The sequence below is a fragment of the Urocitellus parryii genome, unplaced genomic scaffold (assembly GCF_045843805.1).
Source record: "Urocitellus parryii isolate mUroPar1 unplaced genomic scaffold, mUroPar1.hap1 Scaffold_49, whole genome shotgun sequence".
NCBI classification, from domain to species: domain Eukaryota; kingdom Metazoa; phylum Chordata; class Mammalia; order Rodentia; family Sciuridae; genus Urocitellus; species Urocitellus parryii.
Window position 1 is genome coordinate 147,499 of NW_027554054.1, and position 16,831 is coordinate 164,329.

Consider the following 16,831-nt stretch of genomic DNA (forward strand, 5'->3'; position numbering starts at 1 on the left):
AAACCCATGTCCTACAGAAAGAAATAAAAATAGGTATTGGGTTCGGGATGTATCTCAATGATAGAGCACTTGCCTAACATACAAGTTTGATTCCCAGCATGAGAGAGAGAGAGAGAGAGAGAGAGAGAGAGAGAGAGAGAGAGAGAGAGAATATGAATGGATCTCCTTCAAGAATATGAATAGATGTTCTTCAAGATCTATGTCTTATCTGGATACTCTAGCACACACCTGTAATACCAATGTCTTGGATGGCTGAGGCAGGAGGATCATGAGTTCAAAGCCAGCCTCAGCAACTCAGCGAGGCACTAAGCAACTCAGTGAGGTGCTAAGCAAGTTTGTATTTTATTTTATTTTATTGTCTCTAAATAAAATACAAAAAAGGGCTGGGGATGTGGCTCAGTGGTTAAGTCCCCCTGAATCCCTGGTACCCAAAAAGAAATCTACCTCTTTAGAGAAGAGTATGCCCAAGATTTGAGAAACAGTATAGTGTAGTGCTTAAGAGCAGGGAATCTGAAACCAGACCACCCTGTCTCAAAACCTGACCATGTGACTTTAAGTTTGTTTTCCCATTCAAGTTCTAGATTTGCTAGAATATCTAATGGCCACCTAAAACTCAACACAACAAAACAAAAGGCTCTTTTCCCTTCAACCTAAAACTGTTCCTCCTCTTCTGTTCCCAATTTCAATAAATGCCAACCTCAACTCCCAGGAATCCAAGCCAGCTACATGGCAAATACCTTTCTCCCTCCATTTCCCTCACCCCCACATTTGATCAACATCAAAGCTACCAAATCTATATCCTAAATGTCACATGTAATCAAATCACGTCTTATCCGTTTCCAGGTACTCCTCTACTGTCGGGCTATGGCTGCTTTTTAGCTTTCTCCAAATGGCTACAAGTATTCCCATAATTATTATGATAGAATAAATTCATGATTTACATAAAATGTTAAGCATAATATCTAGATAATATCAATAAAGTAATTTTTATTATTTAATAGTCATCAAAATTTGATATTTATGAACACATAAATCTACAAAATACCTAATTTAAAAAAAATAAAATACTGAGCATTGACGGGTATACATGGATTTCCTAATGATGTTTTCCACCCCAAATTCTCTGACATTCTTAAGGAAGAGCAAAAACTTACTGAAAGTGACTCTTGTACTCTGTCGATTCATATAGCAAAGGTCAAAGATTACTCTATGTATTAAAAAGTTCTTTCTGTGAGCAAATTATTTAAACTTCAACCACACCATAGCAATCCCAAGAAAAGATACATTCTTGGTTGATAAGTAGCTCGTAAAAGGGATCCTTTTCTTTCCTAATTCTGTCTCTTACTTTGAACACAGCATTAAATAGCAAAGGTCTCATTGTAAGAATGGATCACTCTTCTATTAAGTTTGGAAAAGCAAATTAATTATGATTGAGTTTTAAGATGATACAAGATCACAGTAAATGACCTTTGATTTAAAGCCTTGACTATCTGAAGCAGAAAAATTAGTTAAACTATTTAGTGAAATCTTATTTCCCTTAGACTAATGCAGAAATATATTTAAGACAAATACTGAAGACTTCCTTTCTATGGGGTATTAGAACTTGAAATTCTTCCTGTTTAGGTACACCTAAGGAGGAGTTGTAGATTTGGGATTCACAATGAACTCCACAGTAATTTATTCCCCATTGGCAGAACTAAATGGTAAAAATAAATCACTAAAAGCACTTTTTTTATTTCACAAAAAAATAACTTATGTTGAATATTCATGAAATCTGTGTCTTATTAGTTTGTCTCCATGAAGCAAAATTACAGGCATATGATCCTTTGTCTCACACCTGGAAATCTCAGTGATTAAAATGTTTATATTGTGAAACCATAACCCTTCATTTTGAGACCTCTACAAAACATTCCTCCTCAAAGGCATGTATCTATAGGAATGCCTCATTTTAATAAACTATAATTTACAGAATGTTTGAATGTACAAAACAGATGGAAGGGACAGATTAGATGTTATTACCAAAAAAAATTCTTTTCAAGGTTCATGAAAAATACTCTTAAATTTGGAACTACCAGTTTCTGTAGGTGCAAAGAATATCTAGGAGTGAGGGCCCCAAAATGAAGTTAGCAAAGCCTCAAGTTGTAGATAAATTTATAAGTAAACAAAACCGGTTTGGCATTATATTGTAAAGCTATTGGGAAAATATGATTCACTATGTTGATTTACATAGAAGATGGTGAATATCTAGTGAAAGGAGTTACATAATTCTTACATATCGGATTATATGTTTGGAAGATTTTTCCCCTGCTAAAAACCTAAATCTAGTAAGGAAAAAATATAAACAATCTAAACATAGACATGTTCCAATATTAATTAAGCTGATAGTTTATTTCTACCTAATCTTTTTTTTTTCACCAAGAGTGTTGAAGAGCTTATAAAAATGATAATAACAATAGGCCAGGAATGGTGGAGCATGCCTATAATCCCAGCTATTTGGAAGGCTAAGGCAGGAGGATGGCAAGTTCAAGGTCAGCCTGGGCAATTTAGCACAATCCTAGCTCAAATTTTTTAAAAATTTAAACAGGAATGGGGATGCAGCTTGTCTAGCACATGTAAGGCCCTGGTTTCACTCTCCAGTGCCAAAGAGAAAAATTACAAAAACCTTAAAAATAAGCATTTAGGAACCCAGGGGGAAAAATTCAGTGTTATAGTGATCTATTTATTAAAATGCTTTCTGACTTAATTTGGCAATTGATTACTGAAAGAAAAATAACAAACTATAATCTACAGGACAGTCATGTAGGGACAAGTCAGGGGTAGCTACTTGTGGGGGAGGGTCAGTTTTGATAGTTTCTAAATACAACTCTAAAACAAATCAATAAAAAATATGATGTCAATTAACTCGGGTCACCATACAATGCTCCATTAAGTTTGTAAAATATAAAGTAGCCTTTGCCTTTGCGTGACATAGAAAGACATTTCTTTTTGGTGCACGTTCTTTTGTCATTTCCTAATATATGGAGCATAATTCTTTTTATTTTGGGGTGTTGCAGATTGAACCCAGGGCCAAGCGCATGCAAGGCAAGCACTCTACCATATCCCCAGCCCACAGAAGCATAATTTTCCAGAATATAATTTGAGGCTATTAAATTATTAACCAACTTTGAGCTCCAAATTGTTATCTGATTCAGGGTGCCCACATACCCTTGCTCTGACTTCTAGACTATGTGCCTACAAAGGAGCCTGGCTGGATGATATTTGTTGAATGAAAGAATTTAATATGTTACCAATACCTGTAATCTCTGAGGATGACCAGGAGAAAAACTAGCAAACAGGATGGGAAGTGACTGTTATCAGATCCAGAGTGGAGTGTATATTCCCTTGGGCATTTTTCAGAGTCTAAAGCACTTAAGAAGTTTTGCTAACATCAAGATGATCTGGAAAAACCTCAAGATTACCCCCTAGTAGTCCAGCTAGAAGCATTGAGTGTGGGAATTTTTCACCTCAGAGGGAGTCCAAGGAATACTCTGTCTGGACTTAACTTTTACAGAGAGGAAGATTCAGGCTCACTTGGGTCATTTAAATACTTGACATATTTATTTACTATCATGGATGAAGACAACCTCCTGTAGCCGGGTATCCTTGAATCTCCTCACTACACATGTTGCTTTTTATAAGATGATTTATCTATGAAGTTGATTAAATAAGAATGACAACTTGGTCTTTTTTATTTCAATTAAATTTTTTGAACTAATGCATATCTTACTTTGTAATGACTTCTGTTTACTCAATTTATTTCCCAGATTCAAGATAGATAGCAACTATGGATCATTCCAGGAAGCCCCTGGTGGGCAATTGCTGTGCATGATAAATGAAACTGACAGGTGTCTTGCCCTGCCCTCACAGGGTAGCAGGGAGTGAATTTGGGAGTTTTTATTTTATTCTTATCCTTATAGAAGCAATAATAGTCCCAATCATACTAAGTATGGATCATATATCAAATTCAGACTCCAGAGGAACTCCAGGGTGATTTAACAAAATAAACCTCTCCGGTGGTCACACAGAGTTGGACTGCCCATCTGAGCATTCAGCATGGCACTGCTGTACCTCCTTGCCCCTGTGCTCCAGCCTGTGGCACCAGACAGCATCCTTAGCACACTCACGTCCTCATCAAAAGAAAGCCATCAAAGCCATCAGCTCTCCCAAGAACATTAACTGCTGCCCCACCCTCTGCCCAGCTCTGGTGGTCAAGGTCCATGTAAAGGGCACTTCAAAGAACTGATCACAGGATGCAGCCCAGGAAGGAGGGCTCCCTGCCAGCAATGCTCCTCCCATCTTCTCTTCTCAGTCCCTCACTCCTCTTGGCTGTGTGCTACCTTTTGCATTCACATCACAGCTCCCAGCTATTGAGTCTTTATTTGTTCCATTGGTAAAACACAGAGGATAAAAAACATTTTCTTGTTGAAGACAAAGAGTTGTGATGGGAAGAGAGAATTGTCCCAAAAAAGGGGCAGAAATCAAAACAGAAATATATATAATAGATGCTATACTAGCAAATATATGTCAACATGTGTAGAATAGACACAGGGACTGGGCCAGGCATGGGCTAAGACATTGATCAGAAAATAAAACACTGTAATGATATGAAGTCACATTCTCCTGCACAAAGGTGGGAGGGATCCGCAAATAAAAACCCACAGCGGCCTTACATCATGATGAAAGGCTGGGTGGCAATTTGATCAGCATGCAGTCTTGCATTCAGGTCCATTCTGTCACAGAATCACTCATCCATCACAGGGCTCCTGTGGTCTTTGCTTTTGGCAAGGTCATTGTCTAGAGTCATAATCATTTCTTTTTTTCTTGGATTGAACCCAGGGATGCTCAACCCCTAAGCCATATCCCCAGACCCCCCTAACCCCCCACCCTACCCCCTTTTTTTTTAATTTTGAGACAGGGTCTCGCTAAGTTGCTGAGGCTGGCTTTGAAATTGTGATCCTCCTGCCTCAACCATGATTTCTTTAAAGACTTCCAACATTTCCCAACTTAAGGATTCTATAATTCTGTATCTACATTTGGAGTGGACACTTACCAGGCATACAGTGGTACAATCCTACCAGCTACTTAAATATCAAAACACCTCCCTAAAAGTTGCTAAACAGTCAATGTGAACCCTACCACGAGTTCCTAACTCTTTCGAGCCCTGGACCTCTCCAAGATTCAACAACTGAAGAGTTAACAGCTGCCCCAGGACAGGCACTCCAGGAGCTGCCTCTCCCTCAACAGCAGCATCTTTCCAATTAATTGCCCTCCGTGTTTTACCAATTGCTAAATACTTTTAATACCACTCATCCCTATTTCAAACTTGTTAAGCTTCATGAAAAATGCTGCCTATCTAGCCTGTGTACTCCCACACCACTTTGGAAAGGAATTCAATGAAAACAATTGAGTATTTTGTATGAACAAATAAGGGGCGGGGCAGTTATGTATCTATCCACCTACTCCAAAAATAAAAAAAAACTCCAAAACTACTGATAAATAGATTCACCCACCACTACTTACTGTGGAATTAACTAAACTTACAACAAAATAAAACTTGAAGTTAAACTAATTGTAATTATAATTTAAAAACAAAAACATCAATTAATTAAAATTTATAATCATCTCTAGACAGCATGATACTCAGAAAGTCTCCTTTCCAAATTGTTGGCATCCTCAGGTTCTGCATGCCACTTTCATGACACAGGCATTTTCATTGCAAGAATCCTGTGGCCATGACTTTGACAGAGTACTGCAGGAGAGTACTCAGACAACTTAGACCAGTGCTGTTTTGAGTACCATTGCTGTTTCTGCTCCTGGCTTCAAGTGGGTAACTATGGAATTCTTCTTAGGTCAAAATAGTATTTTGATGGTGTTCTGCTTACTCTTACTCAGAGCCGGGATGCTTTAGACAGGGCAGGCTTAACATTTCTTCTGTGGTTAGAGAGGCACATTGGTCATGCTGAGAGTTCCTGGGGTTTCCCTGGCCCACCTAAGAGGCAGGATTAGGGACCAGGGAGTGGATACTCAGGAATGAAGATGGGAGAAGAGGCTCTGACCTGCAGCAAGCAGACCCTGGCAACTTGAGGAAAGGTCAGCCTGGCCAAGGAGAGGTGCAATATTTGTGACAGTCATATGCAGATGTCTTGTTGATGGCTTCCCTTTTCTCCACTGGGAAGTCCCCTGTGAGCCTCAGATCTTCAGTCAAGTCTGTCATGCCACAGCCTTGCTCAGAGGTCCCTGTCATGGGAGACACCCAGAAGCTCTTGGGAAGACCTTCTGAAGGCACTTTACTTAGATTTAAAAGGCTGGAAATGTAGGGAAAGTTGGATATACCTAAAAATAGTCTAATTTGATTTACAAATATCAAATTTTAATAAGCCATTATTTATGTAGGTACCTGTTGCATGGAACTAAAGTCTTACATCAAAAAATGAAAGCACATGGCAGTCCACTTCAGTCTTCACAAGCACCAGAACCCCAACCAAAGGACTTGGTTTTGTTTTATTTTTATTTTTTCCTTGAGGTTAATGTCCCTCAGAGCTGCCATTTCACATACGGTACCCCACATACTTAATAAGGAGCCACTGGGATAAATACCTTAGTGCTGACCATTATGAAAAGCAGAAGAAGTAAAGGTTAGAAGTCAGCTATGACCACAAAACCATAGCATTTTTGTTTTTTTCTGGTCACCAGGCAAATAAGCTTTGTTCTAGTTTTGGAAAATATTAAAATAAAGAAAGTTTTGAAATTACATATAAATTTCATTTCTCAAAGTCACAAAAATGTACTTTGTACATTTCTTCCAGGTTTTTTTCACATGTTTTAAAAATTAAAACCAGTAAGATACACTTTTTCTTTATTTACCATGTAATGAATGTTTCCATCATTCAAAATCCTTTGGAGGTCTGGGTCATAGGTCAGTGGTATAGTGCTTGCCTACCCTATGCAAGGCCATGGGTTTGATCCCAATATGGCAAAACAATAAAATAAAAATAATTATAAATATAATTTTTAAAAAATCCCTTAGAAGTAGAATTTATCATGACTACATAGTATTTTATTTTATAAAATACATTGAATACACAAGTTTTCAGTGTTACAAATATACCCATAAAAATACACAAATAATATGAAACAGGAGATCATAGCATTTGAAGTACAAATCTCACAATATAAAAAAATTGTGAAATATGATATATCAAGAAAGATATGATGTTTTGAATGACCAACAATAAAAAAAATCCAAATTTATTAATATGAAAGACTTGCAAATTAAATAATACAAAGCTTTGTCAATCATAAATTACAAAACTTTAAAACATCTGAATATCCTTCAGGTTGGTGAAGACATGGGAAATCAATAGTCTCAAAAGCTAAATGGAAGAACTGGGGATGTAGTCCAGTGGCAGAATCCTTGAGTATGTAGCATGTACAAGATCCTGGGTTCAATCTCCAATCCCCCCCCCCCAAATCCAGAAACAAGAACTAAAGAGAAATATACATTAATATATCAGAACTGCAGTGTTGTTTATAACATAGAAAACTGGAAATAATCCAAAGGCCCAATTAGAAGGTATTTGATAAATTTAAATATTTAAATTATGGCAAATCACTACAAACATTATGGAGTCTTTGGAAAGAATAAGAGACTATACACACTCATATGCTCACATGAAAAGGTATTGAGGTATTATATATTGCTATAAAGTTAAAAATTAAAAGAACACTGCAAATACTTTGTACTCTACACACAAACTCCATTTAGTGTCGGAAACTGATTAGTTCCTAGAGATTGAAGCTCTAGCTGAATCAGATGATTATATGAGTGCTAACAGCCCTGCCTTTAGGGAGATACATTTCTTGAATTCCACGTTGGCAATTGATTTTCTTGCTCCTTAAATTTTCTGAAATAATGGCATGGTTCCAGCTACAGTTCATGTAGTTCTTAGTCCATTCTTTCAAGTTAAGGCCTTGTTGATGACACCCTTCACAATGTCAAAGAATCTCCACAATTACTAATTTGCCATTCATGTCGGTCCTCTATTTCCTCTGCCATGTCAATTGAAGTACCTTGAATCATGTTGGATTCTCAAATGGCAGCACTTCCATTTGAGAATCCAACATGATCCTCTTCTTTGCTTTTTTGGACCATGTGCAACACTTTCACCTGCAAACACTTTGCTATCAATAGGGGGTTAAACTCTGTCCCTGAATTCAAAATAGCAGAATAAGAATTACTGTGTTATATAACAATTATGACAGACCATGGAGCTTTCACTGGCTGAAAGCAGTTGCAGTAAGAGGCTGTCACTGGCCAAGAATGCGCAATCACGTCTGCTCTTCTGGCTGTCCCTGGCTGAGAGTGTAGAACTGTGAGGAGTATGGGAAAAGCCCAACATGGCCTACTGTAAGGTCCATATATAATAATATTTGAGAGAGAAAAAATTTTATTTCATTTATAATTAAGGCAGATGTTTTTATAACCCCATTTTTGGAAAAAAATGTTATATTACTTAAGGTTAACCTCTGCAACATTTGGAGAAAATTACATTAATCAAATAATACTTATATCTGGGTTATGAGAATATCAGATAATTTTGCTTTTTACATTTTATACTGATGTACTGTTTGAATGTTTTAGAGCAAGCATGATTACTTTTAAAAGCACAAAAAGCAATAATGATTCTAAAAACAACTTTTAGAATCATTAAAAAGACAGTGCCTGTCTTTTTAAAAGCATTTTTCATGAACAACTTTGTATAATTCTTCATGCCCATTTCTGAATATTTCATCATGAAAAACTCCTAAGAATGGGATTTTTGTATTTAAAGATCAGTGATCTTAAAAGTCCCTGATACATTGACCTGGTGTTATCCAGGATGTGGACCACTTCACACTTCTAGAAGCAGTTATCCATTCATTGATTCATTTATTCATGCACCCAACAAGTTTTTTAAGTAAACTTATTAAGACTCTTATGTTTCTGCTACTCTGCCAAGAGCTGGGGTTACCACTGTAGGCATTTCAAACTTGATCTTTACTTTGTAGATTATGTAGATGTTAATCAGATTGATGTGTAATTTTTAAAACTGTGATAGATGCTAGGAAAGTAAAATGCTATGAAAGCCCATTGGTGGAGGTGATGGGGAGAAGGAGTGGAATCCAAGGAAGAAAGAGCCAGCCCCCTCAAAGTCCCCAAGTATGGAAGGAACAGGGTACATAGAAGAAAAGAAGATCCTGAAGTTGGCATATAAGGGTCACAGGGACAGTGGGCTGGGATGAGAGGTGGACAAGTCCCGATCAAATTGATTTCAGGCTTGAGGATGGCTATTTTAGATTATTGTTCAGCAAATGTTCATTCCCAGGTCCTTCCTCTGTGGGATGCACTATACTCTCCTGTCTGATGTCCATTGCTATTGGTCATGTGGCCAGGTACTTTGACTAGCAGATGTTAGCCATTGTGACATACAGTAAAGGATCAGGAATCTACCTGGAGGGTGGAGTTTGGATTTATGAGAACTCTGTGAAAAGAGTATGCCTGGGTGGCCAGTTGCTCACAAAAGAGTGAGAGATGTTACCATCCCAGTTGACCTGGTGACATAGAGTCTGGAGCAGAGCCACCCAGCTGTCCCACAGACTTAGGAGCCAGTTTATGCCACTGAGTATGAGGACAGCTTGTTATGCAGCAAGAACTGACTGATACAGGACCTTAATTCCACATTTAATAGGAATATGAAGAAATATTTTAAGCAGAAAAGTCATTAGATGATATATACATATGTGTATGTATATATACATACACACACACACCCACACACACACACACATATACATATGTTAAAAACTTTGGGCTGCTGGGTGAAGTCAAGATTAAAGGAGTGTAAGAGAGATCCAGGAAATGAGATAGGAAGCTATAGCTATAGTCCAAATGAAAGGTGATGATAATGACTCATTGGGGGTTACCATGCCTGTTGTTTTATAATTATGAAGATAGCAGATAATAGTTTGTGTTTTTTTAATGGTGTTGTTTTAAGTTTTTCCTTAGTTCTGGCCATGGAGCTACATTGTCTGCCCTTTTAATGTTTATTTTGAGACAGGGTTGCATTTATTTGCCCAGGATGGCTTTGAACTTTCGGTGCCCTGCCTCAGTCTCCTGAGTCAGGAGAGATGTTACACAAGTGTGGTGGCACACTCATGTAATGGCAACAATTTATTTATTTTTTTTAAGAGAGAGAGAGAGAGAGAGAGAGAGAGAGAGAGAGAATTTTTTTTAATATTTATTTTTTAGTTCTCGGCGGACACAACATCTTTGTTGGTATGTGGTGCTGAGGATCGAACCCGGGCCGCATGCATGCCAGGCGAGCATGCTACCACTTGAGCCACATCCCCAGCCCATAATTTATAATTTATTCACTTTATAAAACTAAAACCTGGTAACCTAATATAGTCCCTAAATTTGGGGAAGGTGTTTTTTACTTACCTATGAAGCACAAAATATGACAACCTTTTAAAGTTTTTTAAAATTTAATTTTAACTAATAAATAATTGGGTATAATAAGAGAAACCATGTGATATAGGTAAGCAAAGTAAATATCTACCACTGGATGAAAGGATAAAGAAAATGTAATACACACACATACAGACAGACACACACACACCATCGAATGTTCTTCATCCTTTAAATAGAAGGAGATTCTGTCTTTTGTGACAATGTGGGTGAAATTGGAGGATGCCATGCTAAGTGAAATAAGTCAGGTACAGAAAGACAACCACTAAGATCTCAAACATATGCAGAATCCAGAGAGGTCAATCTCATGGAAAGAGTAGACCAGTTAAGCTCTTGATGAATTTGTTTGAATGGAGATTATGGGAACTGTAAATACTTTGATTTAGGTCCTTGATTGAAGAACGAAGGCTGCAGAAAATTAGCCTGTAAAATGAGCACTTTTTACCATATTTACCCTTTTATTGAGCTCACTAAGTACCAGTGCCAAGTATATTATATATGCATTATATCATTTGATCCTGAAAATAAATCCATCCTATTTGTATTATTATCTCCTGTTACAAATAAAGAAACAAAGATTCAAATCAGATCAACAAGACTTTCTCTTTCTAAAATCACCCAATTATAAATGGCAGAGTGGGAACCAACTTATACTAGTGAGCCTCCTTAAACTATACCCCTACTTATTTGTACTTTTTAAAATGTAAATATTTCTGGATCCAATAGGAATTAAATAAATGTGATGCTTCTTAAGAATAAGACCACTGACCCACAGAACCAGCTAGGCAAACGGAATAAATCCCGTACCTGTAACTGTAATGCTCTGTCTTATTCCAGTAGAGAACTGCGACCTGCATTGACAACACAAGACAGATGTTTAAAACTCGCAGTGCTGGGAGCAATTTAAGAGTGGCCTCCAAGAGAGCCATTTCATCTTATGGCTGAGAACACTCAGAACAGCAATGTCAAGGAGCATGCTAAGGCATGTTAGCTAGTGTGTACTGCCTTGCAAATGAGAGTTCAAACTAGAATTCATGCATCCTGGCCTCCAATCGGGGCTTACCCAACAGCACCATATTAACACCTCTGAAAGTAACCTTTTGCTTTGTTCTACCTCCAACATTTTCATAAAATCTGCACATCAAATTCACAAATGATTGCTGATTTCTTCTTTGCTTTTGGGAGCTAGATCCTACCCAGGTTATTTTCCAGTCTTACAAAAAGCAGGTACAAATCAGTATAAACTGAATGAAGTGCTGTTGAAAACGAGATGTTTGCAGAAGAAGAAGACATTTATTCTGAAGCTCTGAAAAGAAACACACACCTACAGTACACAGGGTGAGTCAGAGGGTGTGGTAAGAGCAAAACAGAAAACTGCTAATCACTCAGCAAGCCAAACAAAGCAAAGCCGCTTTGGAAACCCCATTCTTCTTGCTCAAGGACAAAGGCTAATAGCAATCTGGTGCTTCAAGGCTGGTGCTTCATCCCTTGCTAGGAAGAGGTCATGAGCACAAGCTAAGTGTACAGTGCTGAGAACAGTGCACTGGCCCCTGGACTGCCCTGCCCTCACCTCCACTTGGCCCCCTCTGGTTAGGCCTGGGCTGCGTCAGGCCTGTTTCCCTGCGGTGGCCTCGGAAATGGCCTCCCTGATAAGTCATCATCTGCAGCTGGGGATTTGTCTGATTAATGCTAATTTGTCAGGTCAAGCCAGGCAGCAATATTTCTCTGTATCTTCCAGGCAAAGTCCAAACTCCTTAGCTGCACCCAAGAACTGCTTTCGTCTGGGCAGCTGGTTTATCATTTTCTGGTCCAGGAGTCCTCATTCTACTGGTTTGTCTTCTCAGTGTGTGCAAAGTGTGCATTGCACATTCCTGCCACCATTCTACTGGAAATTCCCAACACTGCCCTCCACCCCCTGCCTCCTCTGCATATTTCTGTTCCCTTCCCAAACATTCAGGCCTATCTCAGCACCACTGATGAGGCTCTCCCTGGGCATCCTAGCACACAAGGCCAGTGATGGTGGAGAAGAGGGAGATTCCTGGAGCACTCCAACACAGGGCACTTTGCTGCACGTTCCCTCCTAGGGCACCTCATTAAATCTGTACAACCTGGGGGGCAAGTGTTTATATCTTGGTGGCAAATAACAGAAACCCCAATTCAAACTGGATTAATCCATGAAAAAGTTCTTGTTTCATTGAAGTGAAAAGTCCAGGGAAAGAGATGGCCCCAATGATGCCACCAGCAACCATCTTTCTTTATCTCCTGGCTCAGTTTCTGCAGAGTGGCCACAGAAGCCCAGGGCTGTCATCCCTCAGCACCCAGGCCAGCAGGACCCAGTGAGACTCTCTCCTAGAATTCCCAGCCTAGGTCACATTGTGTCCCTATTGCCTCTGAATAGGTCATCAGGTCATATCCGAGGCAGTCATTGTGACCAGAGGGATGGGATTTGTGAATGGCTTTGCCTAGTTTACTGTGTCTTGTTCAGGTGGGCCCCTATGAGGCAGACAGCCCAACTTGGGTTCTGGAAAGGGAAGAGAGTTGCCAGAAAACCAAAAACCATACACTTCATAAAGGAGCCATGGAGCATTTTGACATTTAGTGAAATAAAGTAGACCAGCAGGAACTTTATTTTACTAAAAATAAAGTGCATGCCTTTCTGAGTAGTATGATACAATCTCATCTCTCTCCATTCCTGATGTGAACTATCTCTTTGTCCAATGTATCCATACTGTATATGCTACCTTCCTGTTAGTCACTCAATAGACATCTCAGATATTAGGTCAACTGTTGTGGTATCTTAAAGCTTGTATTAAAGTAATACTTTTTGAGAGAAAGAATAAAAAAGGAAGAGACCAGGTTCACATAATTTATATTACAATATTTCACATAATTAATATTATAATTTTTCAATTTAATTATTGTTGCTATTAATCTCTTACTAGGCCTAACTTATTACTTAAAATTGTTCATTAGTATGTATCTTAAAGAAAACATAGGATGCATAGGATTGTTATTATCTACTGTTTCAGACATTTGCTGGGAGTCTTGGAAACTATTACCCTGCCAGATAAGAGGGAACTAGTATTTGGAATCAGAGTTCTTGCCAGGTGCATATTTTCAAGTGGAGCATGACAAGCTAGCATAGGATAGTTGTGAAGTTAATTTTCATGCCTTGGGCTTTCCTAGTGACTCTTGCCATAAAGTAATTGTTCCTTCTTTTCTTGTGTGTGCTTTACTCTTCTTTCTTTCTTTCTTTCTTTCTTTCTTTCTTTCTTTCTTTCTTTCTTTCTTTCTTTCTTTCTTTCTTTCTTTCTTTTTTGGTACTGGGGATTGAATCCAGGGATGCTTTACCACTGAGCTATAACCCCAGTTCTTTTTTATTTTTTATTTCTAGACAGGGGCCCTTTAGGTTGCTGAGGGTCTTGCTAAGTTGCCAAGACAGGCCTTCAACTTGCAATCCTGCTTCAACTTCCCAAATTATTGGGATTATAGGCACGCAGTGTGTGCTCTTGTGTATGCTTTAGTTTCTAACTAATTCAGCATTTTTTTCTTGTGCTTGAGTTGGTTTTTACCACACTGTACAATTTCACATCCGTTTGCAAATTGCCTCTCAAAATTAATAGTAAACTGACCTGTACAAGAAAATACACAAATTAGTTCATATGTTCATAGCCTTGCTAAGAGTCCTTTCAAAATATTGCAAAATGCAAAACAAGCCTTCTAAATCATAATGGTAACACTGATAGCTCTGTGTCAAGCACTGGACTAAGCCCTTTATATTATCTACTTTTTACAGATACTTTCTGAGGTACATAACTTGGCTCCACCTAACTGATTAAAGAACTGTTTGCATAGATTAAATTAGTTACTTGAGGCCGCCAGGCCAAGATTCAAATGCATACTGTTTGTCTTCTTCACAAACATTCTAGAAAATGTGTTATTGCCATCTAAGCAGGCTTTCATGACATTGATACACACTGAAACAATAACATCCATGCAGTAATAAAGATAACTCAGAAGAAAAGAAGCTCTGTAATGTTCACACACTGGCATAAGGGGCTGACTTTCTCCCAGTCTCAGAAGAATGTGGTACTTCATGCTCTTAGACTTAGTTAATTACAAATATTTAGATGGTCACAAATTCATCCTATTCTCCAAGTGGAAGCTTGTGAAAGTTGGCTTCCTTTCCGTTTTTGCCTTCAATTTCCCACGCAGTAAACACCCTGTCTCTCTCTCCTCTCCCACCTCCAACACCCAGGAGGTGACATCTGTCAATATGGGGAGAAGAGGCACAGAGGTGGGTCACTGTCTCTTTTCTCTGTACTCACCTTCAGCCCCTCATTCAGACCACAAAGTGGATGGAAGTCCTAATAATTTGTCCCAAAATGACTGTACCTAAGCCAATGAGAGTGGAATCCACATATGGGAACACAAACCCTTTGAAAATTATAAGGAGATTGAATGCAGGCGAATTCAATGATGCCTAAAGATGGCAGGTGAAGGATTCCCCAGAGTGAGTGCCACCTAGTGGCTTACTGGAGTAAGCACAAGGGGAAATTCCTACGGTGTATTGTAAATACGTCTTTCTCCCCAAGGGGCTGCAAGCACGGTGCCCCCCAAGGGCATTTTCTTTTTTTAATCATCACTTATTATAATCTGAGTGAGGCATGGTGGACTTAAGTAATGTATGGGGCTGGAATTCAAACGCTCACCTCTCTTGCTCTAAAGCTAGTACTCTGTGTAACACACACCAAAAAAATTGCAAAGGTACATATTTGTGTACACATTTCCATGATCTCTATGCTAGAATTTAATACCGGTGATATTTACTTTTTTTTTTTTTGGTACCAGAGATTGAACCAATGATGCTTAACTGCTTAGCCACATCCTCAGCCCTTTTTTATGTTTTATTTACAGACAAGGGTCTTACTGAGTTCCTTATGGTCTTGATAAATTGCTGAGGCTGGCTTTGAACTTGTGATTCTCCTGCCTCAGCCTCTGCAGCCATTGGTATTACAGGCATGTGCTAAGCAGTTTGGTTTTAATGACAGCTTCAGATTTACTTTTTGATGATTTCGAGTAGACACCCAGATGCTAAGTCAGACATGGTATAAGAGGAAGATTTCACAAATTTAAATTCAGACAGTAACACACATTGTAAATAAAAGGCTATTTTTTATAGCTTAGATTGATAGAAATTTGTAAGATTCACATCAGTTTATAGTAAAGGTAATATCTGCCTAATTCTTTACTTTTCAAGAGGGAAGAATTTTGACATTTCTAGTCCCAGAATTGAAGTAAAATGTTTTCCATCCACAGTTAAAAAGACTATGCCCCCCTCCAGCATCGTCTTTTTTGAGTCTATTAAGTTCAATGAAATGTCAACATTTATCATAAAACAGCCACCACCAAAAGCTGCTTTTGAAGAAATGCTGTCGAAGTGTATTAAATTTAAACAGCAAAAGTCTCTCACATAAACACACAAATAAAACCAGCTGTCCCCCTCAAAAGACCCTCAGGAAGACGTACTGGTGTTGCTCCACAGCCTTTGAACTAAATATGAGAGTCATTCATCTAAGGGATTGGCCAGAGATAAGAAAGGACAGGAGAAAAAGTGGACAGGCCCTTGGGTCACCATCATGAAGTCTCAAGGGGTTGTCTGACTGGCCAGCCCAGGCAGAGGCCTGGAATGGCCCATCAATCCAGCAAAAGCTAGCAGCCCTGACAGGCCCCAGTGCATATTTACAACAGTTTCTTTGCCCCCAAGGAGGGAAAGGGACACCTTCCTCACTGTGCTTGTGTTAGTAGCATGAAGCAAAGGGTCCATGCTATTGCTCTACTTGGAAAGGAGAGTCATCCATTTATCTTGCGAAACATTCCTTGTAGATGGATTCTTTGTGGCTTGAGTTTCCAGGAACTCCCTAACAAAGGGAAGAGAAAGGTCACTTCTCTTCTACCCATGTATAAAAACATTGGTATGATATGAAAAAGAGATGTACTTTCTTTTTCTAAATTCCTGAGAAATTCAGACCTGATTTACTAAGGATCCCACAACACCACACTTCATATGAACTTTTCCTTTTTTGGAGGGGCAGTACTGGGGATTGAACTCAGGGGCACTGGACCACTGAGCCACATCCCTAGCCTTATTTTGTATTGTATTTAGAGACAGGGTCTCACTGAGTTGCTTAGCACCTCACTTTTGCTGGCTTTGAACTCATGATCCTCCTGCCTCAGCCCCCTTGTCTCTGGGATTACAGTCGTATACCACCCATGGAGCCTGGC